This window comes from Gambusia affinis, linkage group LG08, assembly GCF_019740435.1.
Source record: "Gambusia affinis linkage group LG08, SWU_Gaff_1.0, whole genome shotgun sequence".
NCBI lineage: Eukaryota > Metazoa > Chordata > Actinopteri > Cyprinodontiformes > Poeciliidae > Gambusia > Gambusia affinis.
The window spans coordinates 4,543,373-4,556,644 of NC_057875.1; positions in this window are offsets into that span (position 1 = coordinate 4,543,373).

Sequence of the window (13,272 nt, forward strand, 5' to 3'; positions counted from 1 at the left end):
ACTAAAGTCCCTCCAGGATTTCAATACTTTTTGTGATTTTTTTGTAATAAAAATTAAAGTGTTTGTAGCACTAATTTGGAAAAATTTTTAATATTTTTGCTTATTTATGACATTAAATGCGACTTTTTATTACTGGCTGTATAAATCATGGACTATAATCTGACATCAGTTAAGGCTGAAGCAGCTGTTTACTACAAGAAAGAAAGTTTTTGACAATTTTTGAGAAAAATCTGCAATAAACTCCCGATTATTAGCACAAAAAAGTGTGGGGATTTGTTGATTTTCTATTAATTTCCAGAATAATTCTGACTGAAATAAGGGACTGATTGATATAATTTGGCAGTAAACAGATAAAAACTGCATTGATTTAATTGATAACATAATATTTAAACACTCTTAGTATTTAGTCTAGAATCTAGAGGGCCACATAAAGAGATGTGGCGGGCCGGATTTGGTCCACGGGCCTTGAGTTTGGCATGTGATCTACACTAAAAACCCACCTGGTTATTGTTTCTTTTGATTAATAATTGAAACATTAATCAACAGTCTGATGTGTAATGATGGCAAAATGTAACATTTCAATTGCTGACTGTGTGTTTTATGACTTTGTATTTTCGTTTTTATAATGTAAAGCACTGAAATGTGCTATTCAAATAAAGTTTGAATTTGAATTAGCAGCGTTGTTCCAGATCCAGGAGGTTTTCCGGTGAGCTGTTTGCTCCCCACATGTCACCATCTCAGCTGTTTAATTACTTCTCAGCCTGATAGCCAGTTAATATTCGCCCCCCATCCCCTCCAGCTCAGAGTAATGTGAGCTGATGGGGTGTACACACCTCTGCACCCTGCAGACCGTCCCGACTCGCTCCACCTGCTCCGAGTCTTCACCGCCATTTTTTATTAACCAAGCAGCAGCGCGGTGTTATTGATTTTGGCAGGAAAATACAGAAGAAGAAGAAAAAGAGCTGAGTTGTTCATCTCGGAGAGGAGCTGTCACATCCCACTAATGAAACACTGGATCTGTTTGTTTTCCCTCCACACGCCTCACATGTCACATCCGGCCAAACACAGGCTCCATATTAATGGAGCTAATTAACTCTGCTTCTGTCAGCTATCGGCTGCTAACCGAGGTGACAGCGAGGAGCTGAAGGCTGCTAATAACTCAGGAGGATAACAATGGCTGACAGCGAGGAGGAGAACGAGACCTGTCCCATCAAATCCACTTATCTCTCCGGAGGAGGGGAGAGAAACAGCCAATCTGCTCTTTAACGGCGCCTTATTGGCAGCAGCAAGTGGGCCTTTATTCACCACCGCTCAGAGAGGCAGTAATGATGAGAAGCGGCCCAGCGAGGCAGAGGAAGATAAGTCCTCAGAGACCCTGGGAGCCCAGCACCCTGATTCAGGACACATTTATCCGAGCACTGTCGGTCTGTGGAGTCAGGAGGCCCAGCTGCTGAATCAGGGGCCCGTAATTATCAATCAGGGAGGAGATAGAGAGCCGCACGGGAGCCGTTTTCATAAAGAGGTGCTTAGGGCCGCAGAGAGGTGGGTGGGTTTAAATCAGAACGATATGAATGCTGAGAGATCCACCCTTCACATCACAATATCATCCATCTGCTGATGGTTTCTGTTTTTTCTGTTTCTCACCTCGACGTGATTCGCTCAAAGACGACAAACAGCCGAGAATGAACAAGAGAATCTGAACGAGATTAAAGGGGCAGTGTTATGTGTTTTCCAGGAACGTTGTGCCATTTTATAGCTCAACCAAGTAACGATCTTCACTTATTATGAAAATATTAAAGAAACAGCTCTGGAGAAAAACCAAGCTACAACTGCACTGAACCCCATTGAAAACCTCCTGGTTATTCCACCAAATATTGATTTCTGAGTTAAAACATTAGTATTGTTGTTTCTAAATGAATATGAACTTGTTTTCTGTGCATTATTTGAGGTCTGAAAGCACTGCATCTTTTTTTCCTTATTTTGACCATTTCTCATTTTCTCCAAATAAATACAAAATTTTAGTTTGATAGTTTTAGTTTTCAGAGACATGTTGTCAATAGTTCATAGAATAGAAGAACAATGTTGATTGTACTCAAACATATCTCGATAAAGAGTAAAATCAGACAAGCTGATCATTTTAAGTGGTCTCTTAATTTTTTCTAGAGATTCATATATCAGATATGACTGAAAATAAATTTGACGTCATAATTTAATGTCTTGAAATTGGGCCTCTGTCGCTTTAAAAACTCCTTCTCCAGAAACTTAAAATTCGCTTCAGGAAATCATCACAACATAGGTCCTCTACTGACGCTTTAACAACATTTTTACGATTCGTAGCTTGTATAACGAGCTCAGCAGATGACCAGTTCCACCAGGTATTTGCTAATTACTGCTGACTAGTCTGAAGGAGCTGCTCTGTGAGGTGGAATCGTGGAAACTGCAGCTCTGAGGAGGAGCTGCACCTTGAAGGCGGGGCTAGGTCCACCCAGGCGTTTTGCACAGCTGAATGGTTGCCATGGAGATTAAAGGATATCAAAAAACATGCATTAAAGAATCAATCAATCATTATGAAATGATGTAAAGCTCAAAAACGTAAATATTATAACCCTTAATCAAATGGCTTCATTGCAAAAATACAAAATCTTACCAAGTAAGGTCTAGTTTCTAGTGCAAATATCTTTGTATATTTCAAATATCTCAAAAATAACATTTTCAGCAAGAAATAAGGACTTGTTTAAAGTAGTTTCACTGGCAGATTTATCCACTTACATTATTTTTATCATAGTGTGACAAACCTCAACCTGCCTGAGACTTTTTAAAAGGTGCCTCATCATCAGGAAGTCCTTAAAACATCCGGCTACAATTCAAATTTAGAATATGTCTCTGCTCCAACATGAATAAGAAGATTTAAACGTCTTCTGTTCCTCACTTGGAGGAAATTTAGAGTTCAGTCGCAGGAATCGCACTGAAGCCAAATCCTTGAACACTGATCTGATCTCAGCACAACAACGATGTAATCTCAGCTTGCAAAATAAGAGCATCAAGTGTGTGTTTAACTGAGAGTAAACGGCTTTCCCGACTCCTGCAGCTGCATCCAGATGTGACGGATGGGAGAGAGGAGAGAGGAGACGGCTGGCAGCCGGCCTGATTAGGACGAGAGCAGCCGAGTGGAAAACTCATTAAACTGGATATAAGCCTCTTAATCAAATCAATAGCCAAAGTAACTCCAAACTGATAAGCGTTATCAAAGCTGAAGTAAAGCTGCCGCCTTCTCGCATTTTAATTATGACGAGGGAGACTTAAGAGTGAAAAACAGAGGAGAATCCAAATGTTTGAAGGAGCCAAAGAGGACAACAGATACTGAGAATGATACGCAGACTGCTTGAAAAAGAGAAAATATTATTGAACACACAAGTATTTTAGTCTAGTTTCTAAAGCAAATATCTTGTACACTTGAAAAAAGCACCAAACTAACTTACAAGTAACTTTTTAGCAAGATAGAGGAGCTTGCTTTAAGTCAATAATTTCCCTATATGGATGAAAAAGTGCTAGTTTCACTGTCAGATCATTTAATTCACAACAAGGGACGAATGTCACGTTATACAAGAAATAACATGACAATAAAGAATTACTGACTTAAAACAAGTTTCTATATCATGATAAATGGTTGCTTGTGAGTTAGTTTTGCCTTATTTCCAGTGAACTAAGAGTGAAAACTACAGTGTGGTAAAACTTCTCCAAAAAGTTAAAATTCAGAAATACTTTATTAATCCCAAATGGAAATTAAATGTTGGAACTTATTAATTCAAATTCTTCAAATATTCATTCTAGAAAGTGATGGCTGTTGGCAGGAAAGATCTCCTGTAGCAGTCTGTATTACAGTGAACTTGAAGAAGCCTCTGACTGAAGACACTCTGTTTTCCCAAGACGGTCTCATGAAGAGGATGGTCAGGGTTGTCCATGATTTTCTTGATTTTATGAAGGATGATTCTTTGCATTATCATCTTCAGAGGTAAATGTGACTGAGTAAATGCAATGGAAGCCAGACCAAAAATAGTTGGTAATATTTTCTGTTTTTGCAGTGCAAACATATTAATGCACTTGAAATAAGACAAAATTAACTTAAAAACAATTTTTCAGGAATATATAAGAGCTTGTTTTAAGGACAGTTTTGTTTACAGATTCTTCATAATTCATTTTATGTGTAATTTTTATATGTTTTGTTTATTTATTTTGGATATTAAAAATGTTTTCCAGTGTTAGATATTCATTATAATGTTTTTTTTTTTCTTTCAGAATGTGTTCTTGCATTATTATGCCATTACAATGCTATGTCCTGAAAATAGTCTAATAATAAAAATGTTATTGTTTACCGGAATAACGTCTGGGACAATTTATTGTCCAGTAAAATTTGTTTTCATCACAGGCCTCGTTGCACCATCGTCCTCCAACCACTTCCTGTCGTCTCCATCGTCATTTCCGCCAGTAGTAACGTCCGGTCGTTGATCATGTGACTGTTGTGAAAAAAGTGGGATTTTCTTTTTATTCATATGACCGGAAAAAAGCACATCATTATTAGAAACAAAGTGTTTTTTATTATCAATTTCTCCCTCAAATCGGCGTGTTTCAAGTAAGCAAATTTAATTTCGTAATTACAATTTGCGCAATTATATAGTCAATGTAAACCCTGCTGTCGTTGGCGGATGAGCTGGTGGAGACATGCAGTCACCTCGCTGCCTGTGCAGATGTTTTTTTGGGGGGGGTTTGTATTTGCTTTCTTCTTGTGAGTATCACACAACCACACGCACACGCACACACACACACACACACACACACACACACACACACGCCCACACACCCACACACACGCACACACACACGGCCGCAGCATCTCTCAGCTTCACCTCCATCTTTTCCCGCCGTTCAGAAGCAGCTGCAGCCGCTCGGGGATCCGGAAAGCCCTCTGTGCTGTAATTAATTGAGGGGAGATTACACGCTCCTCCAACCATGTAGTCTGTCATCAGAAGCCATTACACATTGATATTAGACGCTTCTCCACGGTGTCAACAGCAATTTGGAGGGCAGCTCAGGCTGAGTGGGTGTGAAAGTTTAGACCTGATGTGCGCCGGGGCCAATTTCCGGACACGCGTGTGCTGGGATTGAGTCTGCAGGTGTATTTATAGCAGAGAGAGGTCAGCGTGCTCAAAATGCAGCGGCCACAACAGATGGGTCAGAATAATTCACTCCAGACTAGAGATTATATTCTGAGTGCACTCACCTTTTCTGATCTGTCAGTCTGGGTCATCTACATGCAAACAGCTCCTTCATATTTTCTACTGTGCATATATTAATATAGCTATATGTGAATAAATGATAAATATATATTTTTCATATTTTTTGTATTTATTTTGCTAGAATGTACTTGTTTATTTATTTATTCAATTAGCTAATATATGTGTGTATTCGTTTAAGCTGAAGTGAGCAGGAACTCAAAAAGGTCAAAGTTGAGGGCTGAACAGTTATACGGGAAGACAAAAGTGCCACAAAACTAAGTGCAAAATAAGAAAATAAATGTAAGCAAAACTGGATAATAGTATAGTAAATGTAAAAACAACAACAATAAATTAATGAATAAATGGATAAATTACCCATAACCAAACAGAGCAGTACATTGCATCAGCACTTAGATAAAAACATAAATAATTTAACAGTTTTGAGAAATAAATATATAAGCAAACTCATTATTTAAGTTTTTAAATAAGTAAATAAATAGATTAGCTAGGATTAGTTAGCTAATCTAGCTAATAAAAAGCTAGTTGAGTTAGCTAGATAGCTGTTAAGTAAATAAACTCATGAACTTTTTAAATAAATAAATATACATTAGCTAACTATTTAACAAATAAATAGACTATTTAACTGCAATTTAACTAAATAAAGTAAATAAATTAATTATCTAATTTTACAATTAAAAAGATCAGCTAACCATTAAAACATCCCTTTCTATACAGAGCACTAAATGTCTGCACATCAAGATTTGTTGAACTAAATGCTTACATGTTTGAAATTATGAGGGCCACTGAAAAAATAATAATAATTCGAACCTTTTCTTTCTGAATTCGCACTTTTTTTCCTCTGAATTCAAAAGTCGTAATTCGTTTTTTTCCTAGTGTCTCTATTTCTCTTCCATATATGAACCAATTCTGAATATTAAAGAAAAGAAAGAGCATCTGTGTGTTGTTTTATTTTTTTCAATAAAACCATTAAACAAATATTTCTATTTTAGATCCAGATTATCTTACAGTTGCAAACCAAACCATTGAATCTGAGCAGAAACAATAAATCATGTGTTTTTGCTGCTTCCCCTCAGAAACGTGTTTGACTCCTGAAATCCTGATATGGATCTGAATGATTAACTCCAGCTGAGTGCAGAGGAACCCCGGCTGCAGGCGGTTTGTTGCCGATGTTTATCTGATTGTAACGCTTTACTTTTCACACGCAGCGGAGAGAGAGAGAGAGAGAGAGAGAGAGACTGCAGAACAAAAGCAGCAAAGTGACACGGAGAGGCAGCAGCAGGGAAGACGAACGGATTGGAGGAGATTTATCTCCCAATAAGGCAGAAACAAAGAGGACTTCTTCTGTTCTGACGTATTTACTCCTAATGAGGTGAGTGACCCTCCCTCTGAAGTCCTGCTGATTAAACACCGAAACCAGCAGAATAATGGGATTAAACCAGACAAACACAAGGAAAAACAAACCAGAGCTTCACTTCATTGTGCTTCACATTTGAATTGGAATTAATAAATTTCACAGTTTGGTTTTAATTTGCATTTAATAATCATTTTAGTTTATTAAAGACGCAGAATCCCTGAGCTGTTAGAGACTCAATCTGCAGTAATTATGATAAAACAAAATGATGGCTCAGGAAACACCTGAATCATCAGCTGCTTATTAACACAGATGGAAACATGGCTGGTGCTCATCACCACGGCAACAGCCCAACAGGAAGTTACCTCATGGAGACGTTCCTCCCAGTCACCATCAACAGGACAGAGAAGAAGATGGACAGATGGGAGGTGGAGGGCTGGATTCAAAGATCCATCCATCCATCCATCCATCCATCCATCCAACTGTTCATCCATCCATCCATCCAACTGTTCATCCATCCATCCATCCATTATCCAACTGTTCATCCATCCATCCAACTGTTCATCCATCCATCCATCCATCCATCCATCCAACTGTTCATCCATCCATTATCCAACTGTTCATCCATCCATCCATCCATCCATCCATCCATCCATCCATCCATTCATCCATCTGTTCATCCATCCATTATCCAACTGTTCATCCATCCGTCCATCCATCCATTCATCCAACTGTTCATCCATCCATCCATCCATCTGTTCATTCATCCATTATCCATCTGTTCATCCATCCATTATCCAACTGTTCATCCATCCGTCCGTCCGTCCGTTGTTGAATTTCTGCTAGATTAAAATGAAGCATCAGTTTTATTATTATTAATCTGTCATGATTTGCGGTGTTTGAGGTGAGGCAGCACGCAGTAGACCCAGATGAGGTGAGGAGGAGTTTTAATAGTGAAAAACAGAAAACAGTCCACAGACCTGGCAGCACTGCTGAGCGGAAGGCTAATGCTCAACACAGGTAGCAACAGGCAGATACGGACGAACACAGACGTAACCAGACGTAGATTGACGTACACAGACTGAGGACCCGACGAAGACATACACACACAGGTGACACTAAATACACAAGAGGAAATCAGGGAACGAGATACACCTGGGGACTAATCACAGGGAGACAGGACAACACAGAGACTCAGACACACAGGAAACTAGAAATAAATACACAGAAAAACACAGAACACAACAGTACCCCCCCCTTAACGGGCGGCTCCCAGACGCCCAAAACGGGAAACACAACGAGGGTGGGCGGAGGGGAGCTGGAAGGGGGGTCCAAAGTCCATAATTAACAAAAAACAACCTAGTAAATAGGCGGAGACACGAGGGTCCAGAGTCCAAAAAACAAAACAAAACAAACCCAACTGGGTGGGCAGAAGCACAGGAAGGCGGGAATCACGGAGGCGGTCCGGCGGCCGTCCGCGGCGCCGGAGGCGGGAACCACGGAGGCGGTCCGGCGGCCGTCCGCGACGCAGGAGGCGGGAACCACGGAGGCGGTCCGGCGGCCGACCTCGGCGCAGGAGGCGGGAGCCACGGAGGCGGTCAGGGGGCCGACCTCGGCGCAGGAGGCGGGAGCCACGGAGGAGGTCAGGGGGCCGACCTCGGCGCAGGAGGCGGGAGCCACGGAGGAGGTCAGGGGGCCGACCTCGGCGCAGGAAGCGGGAGCCACGGAGGCGGTCCGGCGGCCGTCCGCGGCGACGAGGAGGAGTCTCGGGAGGAGCACAAGGGGTCTCGGGAGGAGCACAAGGGGTCTCGGGAGGAGCACAAGGGGTCTCGGGAGGAGCACAAGGGGTCTCGGGAGGAGCACAAGGGGTCTCGGGAGGAGCACAAGGGGTCTCGGGAGGAGCACAAGGGGTCTCTGGACTGACACTAGGGGGCTCGGGGAAGTCACTGGGAAGCTCGGGACAGTCACTGGGAAGCTCGGGACAGTCACTGGGAAGCTCGGGACAGTCACTGGGAAGCTCGGGACAGTCACTGGGAAGCTCGGGACAGGCACTGGGAAGCTCGGGACAGGCACTGGGAAGCTCGGGACAGGCACTGGGAAGCTCGGGACTGACACTGGGAAGCTCGGGACAATCACTGGGAAGCTCGGGACAATCACTGGGAAGCTCGGGACAATCACTGGGAAGCTCGGGACAGGCACTGGGAAGCTCGGGACAGGCACTGGGAAGCTCGGGACAGGCACTGGGAAGCTCGGGACAGGCACTGGGAAGCTCGGGACAGGCACTGGGACTTACTGGGGACAGGAGCGGAGGAAGTCCGGCGAAGCGCCTCGGGGCCGGCAGCGGAGGAAGTCCGGCGAAGCGCCTCGGGGCCGGCAGCGGAGGAAGTCCGGCGAAGCGCCTCGGGGCCGGCAGCGGAGGAAGTCCGGCGAAGCGCCTCGGGGCCGGCAGCGGAGGAAGTCCGGCGAAGCGCCTCGGGGCCGGCAGCGGAGGAAGTCCGGCGAAGCGCCTCGGGGCCGGCAGCGGAGGAAGTCCGGCGAAGCGCCTCGGGGCCGGCAGCGGAGGAAGTCCGGCGAAGCGCCTCGGGGCCGGCAGCGGAGGAGGTCCGGCGAAGCGCCGCGGGGCCGGCAGCGGAGGAGGGCCGGCGAAGCGCCTCGGGGCCGGCAGCGGAGGAAGTCCGGCGAAGCGCCTCGGGGCCGGCAGCGGAGGAAGTCCGGCGAAGCGCCTCGGGGCCGGCAGCGGAGGAAGTCCGGCGAAGCACCTCGGAGCGGGCAGCGGAGGAGTGCCGGCGTGGATCCGCGGGGCCGGCAGCGGAGAAGTGCCGGCGCGGATCCGCGGGGCCGGCAGCGGAGGTGACGTTCCCGGAGGGCGACGAGGGGCCGGATCCACCGGCGGCTCACGTCGTTGTCTCCGGGTGGACTGCGGAGGTGATTGATCCGGGAAGCGACGAGGGGCCGAGTTCATCGGCGGCTCACGCCGCTTTCTCCGGACTAACTGCGGAGGTGGTGGTTCCGGCAAGCAACGAGGGGCCGAGTTCATCGGCGGCTCACGCTGCTTTCTCCGGGCGAACTGTGGAGGTTGTGCTCCCCGGCGGGAAAAACGGCCGGGAGCGAATCCGGGGGGAGCCAAGGCCAGTCTCGTCCCCCGGAAAACCTCCCGGTCCAACTGGGCCAAAAATGTAGCTACCTCACCTCGTTTGTGGTCGGGTCCTTCTGTCATGATTTGCGGTGTTTGAGGTGAGGCAGCACGCAGTAGACCCAGATGAGGTGAGGAGGAGTTTTAATAGTGAAAAACAGAAAACAGTCCACAGACCTGGCAGCACTGCTGAGCGGAAGGCTAATGCTCAACACAGGTAGCAACAGGCAGATACGGACGAACACAGACGTAACCAGACGTAGATTGACGTACACAGACTGAGGACCCGACGAAGACATACACACACAGGTGACACTAAATACACAAGAGGAAATCAGGGAACGAGATACACCTGGGGACTAATCACAGGGAGACAGGACAACACAGAGACTCAGACACACAGGAAACTAGAAATAAATACACAGAAAAACACAGAACACAACATAATCTATTCCTGCTTAATTTTATTTGAAAACTTTCAGACTCCCAGACAAAGACATCCTCACCTGAGCAGGTTGTTAACCCACAGCAAAAATAAACGTTAAGTAAATCAGTAAAATGGACAGAAGGTGAAGATCTTATTGATCTGAATATTTACCAGGAGTTTCTTACTGATTGTTTCTTATCTTTAAATGCAGAATATGAAACCCTGATTTCTTCTGTTTATCAGTGACAGCTCTTCAAATCAGCGCTCTCCCCGTACCGACGGTAAATAAAACATTAGTGAGTTAAAGCTGCAGCTGTAATTGGTTCAGCAGCGACAGGAGATGGGTTTCCAACCTGACACGCAGCGGAGGTAATTACACCTGAGCGCCGCGCCGCTGACTGGCCGACATGTCGTCACATCTCCAGCGCTGACGGCGGGATGAGAGGCGACGACAGAAACACTGAGCCGCGCCGACAGCGGAGTAAACAAACACCATTCATCTGTCCTCACCGGAGGAACAAGCTGACCTTTTTTAACTCCGAAGACAATTCAGCAGGGAGCGATTTAAACATTTCAAAGTTTAATCGGCTCCAATTTGAAGTGTTTTCTTCTTAACTGACACCTTTGTCTTGTTTCAACCCTCCATCATGATCCCCAGGAGGAACAGATTAAACATTTTAGCAGCAGATCATCTTTTCAAGAGTCTGACTGCACACTTAAAAGATGGTTTGAAAACACAAAGCAGAGAGATGGCCTGCTGACCTCATCCACGCACATGAAAAGCAGCGTAGATTTCTTGATGTGACGAAATGTCTGCCTTCTTTTTTGGGAGGAAGTGAGAAGTCTCTGCAGGAGTTCACACTATTCATGTCTTTGGACCTGAAGGCTTGACTTCTGAAAAAGACAAATTTCACCAGACGTTTTGGTGTGTGTGACTGACGGTGAAGATGTTACTGCATGATCTCACTGTAGTTTTGTTTCCAAAATTAGGCAGAAAGAGCCACAGAGCGGACATGACGCTATCAGGAGCTGCAATTCCATTACAAATGTGCGCAGAGATATTCCAGTAATGTTAAAAAAAAACTACAATTTTGACAAAGTAAAAAAGAAACGCAATTTAAATCATATGAGAATACGTTTGTATGTTTGTCAAATCATACCGCATCATCATCCTCCAACTACTTCCTGTTGTCTTCTTTGTCTTTTCCACCAGTAGTAACATTCGGTTGTGATGCGAAAAAATGGGTTTCTATTGCGGTTCTTCAAAATACATGGATCTTGACATGGCTGCTGAAATACCCCTTCCTTTGAGTGTTAAAACATTTTAGCAAAAAACATGAGTTATTAAAAAAATTCCATGTTTCCATTAAGCTATTTTGTTTTGTAATTCCACTTTGCGCAATTTTAAAATCAGCGGAAACACAAATACTGAAGATATTACTGCCTAATTTCAGCTTAGTTTAGTTTCCAAGATCCGGTGGAAACAGCTGCAGAGCGGACATGACATCAGTAGCTGCATTTCCATTACAGAAGTGCACAAAACGTTAACGATCGAAAAAACACAATTTTGCAATTGCAGTGTTTCCGTTAAATAAGAAACACAATTAAAATCTAACATGAATAAGTTTGTCCATGTGAGAAGTCATTAAAACATGCAGTCATCATCCTCCAGCTACTTCCTGTTGTCTTCTTCGTCATTTACGCCAGCAGCAGCGTTGATCACATGACTGCTGTGATCAAAACAAGTGTTTCTAGTACAGTTTTACAAAATATTCTAATTTCAACACGAGGGACAATTCACCTCCTCTTAGAGCAGAAAACGTTTTATCAAAAAATATGAGATTTAAAAAAAAATTTTTTTTTGAAATTGCCGGGGGTCCATTAGGCTAATTTTTTTATGTAGTAAATGGAAACGCAGCTATTGGGTCAGAGGTGGCTTATACTATTTAAACTACTGGTATTCATACGTTCTGTAAAAACAGGTAAGTGTCAGTAAATTATGAGATTCTTTTGCATTGTCTCTTATTTGATGTTTTGATTTTTACATGCAGAGAATAAATTAACTTTTTTATGAAGCAGAAACAAAAAAATGAACAATGCAGCTTTCGGAGGAGCAGACTTCTGAATGAAGGACAATGACAGCGCGATCCCCTCTGACGTTCAACAGCTGCCACCTAGCGGTGCATCGGGATATTTCAGAGATTTCTGACTAATTCAGAGGACCAGGATGCCACTGATAATCACACAAACATTTAATCCAGATCAGAACCACCAGGTGTTGTAAGAAAAACTGTCAAGGCAACTTTAAATTCTGTTTTCTGCTTCTTTTAGAGCCCATACTATAAATTTTATAGAAATAACAATTCTTTGATGATATTTATTTTCGGATGACAAAAACATTTTTGCACACAAAAATCCAAATTAGTTTGAACAAATAGTAAACTAAGGGCTAATAAAAATAGATACTTGGTGTCAGTACATACTTTTCTGTTAGAATAAAACAAATAATAAGATTATTTGTCCAAAAATACATGAATAAAAAAATGCAAGAGGAAGTGTTACAAATTCCTGTTGGTCTTCATTGATTGTTAATCTTAAATATGATATTGAAGATTTAACAAAAGAAAAAAGTCCAAGCGTACTGCTATGTTTTTATCTATATATTCCCCTATTGACCATTTTATGATGTAAAACCCTTTAAACAGCCTTGTTGCGCAAATACAAATAAACTTGACTTGACTTTGAGTCTGATTTACATTATTGCAGTTTCTTATGATGTAATGCTTTTCCAATTCATACAAAAATCTAGAAAATCTCAAGAGTTGTCAAGTTATCTTAATACTACAAAATAATCTAACAAATTAGAATATTTGTTTGTAGGACTATTATATGGTCTTTGCACATTGCTGTGTTGAAGAAATATCTTCCTGCTGTTTATGCAATAAAATGTAACAAAAGCCTAAATATGAATTGCTTTGACATGCTGAACATTAATTTCACTCAAAAAGAATGAAGCCCAGAGATTAGATGACTTAGCTGTAATTCCTTTTTTTATTTGATGCATCTT